Source organism: Dasypus novemcinctus, chromosome 1 (genome assembly GCF_030445035.2).
Source record: "Dasypus novemcinctus isolate mDasNov1 chromosome 1, mDasNov1.1.hap2, whole genome shotgun sequence".
NCBI lineage: Eukaryota > Metazoa > Chordata > Mammalia > Cingulata > Dasypodidae > Dasypus > Dasypus novemcinctus.
In genome coordinates, this window is record NC_080673.1 from 155,173,331 (window position 1) to 155,179,472 (window position 6,142).

Below are 6,142 nucleotides of genomic sequence, written 5' to 3' on the forward strand. Positions count from 1 at the left end.
CATTCCAGAACCAAATTCTGACTAGACTAAGGAATAGTCACTTAGATCATCAGGACTCCTGTAGAGCTGGGTGAAGTCAGCTCCCCTCGGCTGCATGAGACAGGGGTGGGTGGATATCTGAGTAAAATCAAGTTTCTGTTAGGAGAATGAACTCTCCTTCTGCCAGTCAGACCACCATCTGTGTCCACAATAATGACCCTGCATCCTTTGTAGCTCATTCCCTTAAATAGTACCTAACTATTCTGCTTACAACTGTGATACTATGTTCTTTTGGGTTCCCAGGGACAACAGAATCTATATAACAAGTAAACAAATTTAAAGGGTGATTTTTTGTGTGTGGGAACATCAAATGATATATGGTTGCAATCCTGGTACATATATCATTTAGGACTAGGTTTGACTGCATGTGACAGAAACACAATAACAGTGGCTTAAAAGAGGAGTTTATTTCTCTTCTTACACAGTTAAGAAGTCCATAGGTAAAAAGGACGGCTGATAGGTTGGCATCACAATCATTAACCACCCAGACTTCTTCTATTTCATTATCTGCCATCTTCAACATGAGGCTCCCTACTTCATGGTCCAAGTGGGCTGCTCAGCTTCCACCATTGTGTCTACGTTCCAGCAAGCAGGAAGTTAGAATTGTCCTTTGAGACATGAGGGTAATATGAGGAATTAAAGCGATTGATTTTGGCAGAAGATGAGAATTGTGGTTAATAATATAAATACAGGAATGTTCTTCTCAGACAAGGTGTTAAGAATGTGGTGATACATGGGAAAATTATAACTAATGTAATTTAAGGACCAAAGTTAAGAACAACATTGTAATGTTTTTGTAGCAAAAGCAAAGGTAGTCCTATATTAGTGCAAAAGGTAAAAAAAAAAAAAGAATATGGAGTTTGGTTTTGTGGTCTATGAATATGATTAAACATTTTTTTCTCTTCTTCATTTTTTTCATTAATAAGGAAACCTGGACTATGTCATTTAACTAATCTGTGTTCATCTGTGCATCCTTCTGAATACTAGAGGAACAACTGAGTTAGTAGTTAGATGAAATAAAAGTGCCTGGACAGAAATTTCAGGAGTAATGCTTTCATAACTTGTTGAGATGCTTTTTATTCTTATTTTGTTTTTTAAATTTGAAATAAAGTTATTTTTTAAAAATTATGTGGATAGTAATTTTCCAAGACCTTGACCTAACTTAGCAAGGGGAAGTCCTTCTGGCAAACATGTTAGTGATAACCAATATTTATTTACTGTACCAATAATTTTTACACATGTAATCCTTATAGCAAATTTATGAGGCAGCTACAATTATTTTCCCCATTTGATAGGTGAGGAAACAGAGGGATAGAGGAGCCTGTCCTATGTCATGTAGCTGGTACCTAAGAGAGCCAGGATTAGAGCACAGTCAATCTGACTCCTGAGCTAACTCAGACCCTACTCCTACCTCAAAGACCTAGAGATGGTGGCTGAAATTAAAAGATCATCTAAAAATCATCATGCTCAAAAGAAAGAAAATTAAATCCCCTATGCCGAAAACAAACAGGCAATTTAGAGCTAGAACTGTGTGAGCAGTTTCCTGTCGCTTCCACCTGCATTTAGTTGACATTTCCCAGTCCCCCAAGGGCCTCTGTACCCTCTGCCACTGGAATAGCAGGCTCGAGATTAGTGCTACTGGAAGGGTGATCCACGGACTAACTGGTCTGCAAATTCTTTGTTATCGGTGTAGAAATTGAGCGCAAGCAATTGGAAATTTTATAGTAATTTGACATTGCTGTAAAAACTAAGTGTGTGATTAGTAGTCTTATCTCACTGATCAGAATTTGACCAAATCAGAAGTTGTCAAACTTGCCTGGTAAGTCACATGTGTGCTAGTCAAGTGTGACAGGACCATATTACAATAAGTGATATTTTAAGATTTGTTAATTGTAACACAAATGTATAAATATATGGGAAAACATGAGCTTTTATTTTTATAATTATTTTTGCAATCATTTTAATTTTTAATCAAGTCTGTTTTTTTAAATTTATCCTTTAACATTACTAAGCTAGAGAGGTTAAAAGATATATTTTTTTAAATGTAGACCTTGTTGATAGAAAACTGTAGCAGTTTGGTATTGTTTATGAATTCCAAAAATAGATATTGGATTATGTTTGTAAACTGGTCTGCTCCTCTGGGCATATTAGATTGTATTAACTTCTGAGGTTTCACTTTTACTTGATTAAATTATGATTCCATGTCAGTGGGATGTTGAGTCCCCACTCCCTCGTTGGGCAGGGACTCACAGAGAAAATGACATGTCAGAGGAGAAAGTTGGCATTTTGATGCTGGAGCCCTCGGAAGTAGACACACAGGAGAAGAACACAGAGGAATAGAAATGGCTCCACAGACATGGCAGAGGCCTGGGAAGAGAGAACCTGAGCGTCTACAGCTGATCTTATGGAGAGACCGGAGCAGCTGAGCCCAAAGGGAAACAAGCCCCAGGAGAGAGATGAGACTTATCCCAGCCTACAGCTAAGACTGGAAGAAGCTGGGACCATGAAGCCTTAGGAAGAAGAGGAAGGCTCAACCCATAGAGAGGTTGGCAGCCATCTTGCTCCAACCTGTGGCAACAGACTTTGGTGAGGGAAGTAACTTATGCTTTATGGCCTTGTGACTGTAAGTGTCTACCCCAAACAAATACCCTTTATGAAAGCCAACAGAGTTCTGGTATTTTGCATCAACACCCCTTTGTCTGACTAATACAGTGACAAAACAAGTTTTTCTGGACTTTTTTTTTTTTTTTAATCAAGGAAAGACAACTGTTCCAAATTCGGTAGTAGTGGGAAATCAGATGGTGATGATAGAAATAATTCCCCCCAAAAAGAAATGGAGTTCATTTTAGTTTTATTTGAAGTATTAGTCAGGGCAGCAGAACTACTGTACATGTTATAGAATAAAGAATTTATCATAGGATTTAGAATTTACATAATTTGGAAAAACCAGAGACGTGAGAATCTAAAATGTAGAATTGGGAGATCAAAGAAAGAGTCACAATTCTCTTCCACTCTACTTTAGGGAGACAGTTCAGGGATGTTTGAGAAGCCAAGTATGTCCAGCTGCTGAGATGAGAACATGAGGAGAGCTTGTAAAGAGCGAAACTGCTGCCTTTGTGTAACTGTCACTTCCATGAGTCTGCCTCAAATATCTGATGGCAAGCCTGTGAGGGCACTGCAGGTGAGCAGGGCCAGCAATCAAGAAGAGTTGGAAGCAGAGCAGAGAGCCAGTTTGCCACTGTAACTGACTGCAAAGAACATGTATGTTCACAGAAGCTTTACTCACAATAGACAAAAGCAATGGCATTGACCACATGCCAGAAGGTATTTGCAAACTGGTACTGCTGTAATATAAGTTCTGAGCCTGGGGCTTTCTCTGACTGCCCTAGTAATACAGATCTACATCCTTAACTGATTTGTTGGGTATTATAAATTTCCATGTTAAACTAATTTTTTTTCCTAACTAGAATAGTGTTAGACACAAATAGTTTTCTTTGTAGTCACAAATGCCAATAGCAAGTAGATTTGCCCACATTTGCCTGAATTTTAACTTTTTAGGGTCCTAGCTTTACATGGGAATTACTCTTGGAGGGTTTGGGAGAAACAGGATAGAATCAGGAAAAAAAGGTGTTTAAAAATGCTAAGTAATGGAAATTCCATCATGGTAAATTTCTTGGCTCAGCAAGAACCAGATAATCATAATAATTACATTATAGGGAAACTGATGTGGTTCAACAAATTGGGCTCCTGTCTACCATAAAGGAGGTCCAGGGTTCGATCCCGAGGGCCTCCTGGTGAGGGCAAGCTGGCCCACGTGCAGTGCCTGCCCACTTGGGAATGCAGCCCTGCACAGAAGTGCCGCCCTGCATGGGAATGTTGCCTCACATGGGAAAGCTGCCCCGCGCAGGAGTGCCGGTTGATGGGGAGAGCTGGTAGAGCAAGATGATGCAACAAGAGACACAGAGGAGAGAAAATAAGAAGATGTAGCAGACCAAGGCAGCTAAGGTGGTGCAAGAGAGTAATCACCTTTCTCTCACTCCAGATGGTCCCAGGATCAGTTCCCAGAGCCACCTAATGAGAATACAAGCAGACACAGAAGAACATACAGAGAACAGACAATGAAGGGAACGGGGTGGGGGGGGAGGGGCTAAATAAAAATTTTTAAAAATCTTTAAAAAATAATAAGAATTACCTTATAATTAGGTTTGTATTTCGGTATATAAATTAGGTATTTATAATAAACACTGAATATTCATTTAAACAAAAATTGTAATGCAGTTTCACTGTGAGAGGAAGTGAGAGCATGGGATAGAAGAGGTATTTGATAATATCTTGTTATCCATTATAAGATAGCAATACATAAAGCTGCAAAATTTATATATCAAGTAAAGTAACTATACTACTTAGATATATGGATGTAAGTACCACAAAACAACTAAAATGTTTGAGGAGATGCTCTTTGAGCAGTGGTTTGCTGGAGTTGGCTTCTACCACTTGGAGAGCCTATTGGGTACATCTCTTCCCAATTTCCTCCACAGTGCCCTCATAATGGTAGCTTGAATTCAGCCAAGGTGATGTCACTGTGGAAAGAAAAAGGGCTTTCTCTTTCTTTTCAGAGACTCAGCTGTCAAACTTTGCCAATATAGCCCGGGGTTGACTAGGGTCTCCTGTTTTCGGTTATAAGCTTTGTTGTATTTTTTGGTTTTTCAAACAATGTGTACATATCACTCTGAGAAAATGGCATTTTTAAAAAAATTAATCCTGGCAGGGTGTACGGACAGAAAGGAGGGAGGGGAGGCTAGACTTACAAAATATCAGAGACTATTTTAAAATGAATATGATCAGTATGGTATAGACATGGGATTAAACAAACAAGAGTAGAATACAGAATCTATAAATATATCCCTATACATTCATAAATCAAATTCAGTGAGGAGAAATAAATAATACTGCTGCAATTGTCTATCCACTTAAGAGAATAAAATTGTACCCTTATCTTACAGAATATTAAAAAGTAAATTTCAGATGAACTAAAAGTGTAAAAAATAAAATCACCACAATCTTAAAACATAAACTGGAAAACAGCAAGTACAACCTAGGGTCATAGATGAATCTTAATCAAGTCAAGAATCTGAAAAGCTATGAAATTAAAATAGCAACATATTTGACTACATAAAATTTTTTAAATTTTGAAGGTAAAAAATATCTTAAAGTGTATCAGACAGGATGCAAAACAGGAGACATAAACCACCTTAGATATTTCAACAGGAGAAATTTAACACAGGAAATTAGGTGTTCACAAAAGTATTGGAAGGCTCAGAGGATCCGAAGTCCAGATGACTGTCACTATATGAACGATTTAAAGGGACCATCATCATAAATTCAATTCAGATGTCAGAATGATGTTGCTACTACCACTACTGCCTCCCCAAATTTCAAGATCAGGATGCTGGTGATCAGATGCCAAAATGCAGAGTCAACCCACAAATATTTATATCTCTACAAACTTGCTTTCCAGTAGAAATTACAGAAAGAAAATGGCTTCCATTTCATTTCATCTTACAAATTTTGCATGAATGCATCTCATTTGTAGAAAATAATTTATATCAGACTCTTAGCTGCAAGAGAGTCTGTGAAATGTGGTTTTTATCTTTCCAGCCCCTTGGTCAGGAAAATACATGGAAGGGGGTTGGAATTATTACTACACGTCAACTGATCAGACTATATCCAGCATGCAAAGACCATAAAAATGCAACAGATTTGAAAGGGCAGGGACAGATCATACTGATGATAGACAAAGGCTTACGATTTAAAATATATTAAGAGCTCTAGCAGATGGGTTAGAAAAAGGTAAACAACCCAAAAGAAAAATGACAAAGGATATTAATAGATAATTCTCAGAAAGAAAATACAAATGCAAAAAAGAAGATATGCTTGAACTCCCTAGATGTCAGGAATATCCAAAATTATACAACATTAAGATATCACTTTATGCCCATTAGACTAGAAGAATTGTTTTAAATCAATGACAGATACTAACTGTGGGATTTGGAGGAAGAATACTTGAATAAATCAGAATTCAGCTGGAGAATAGAGAAGTCAT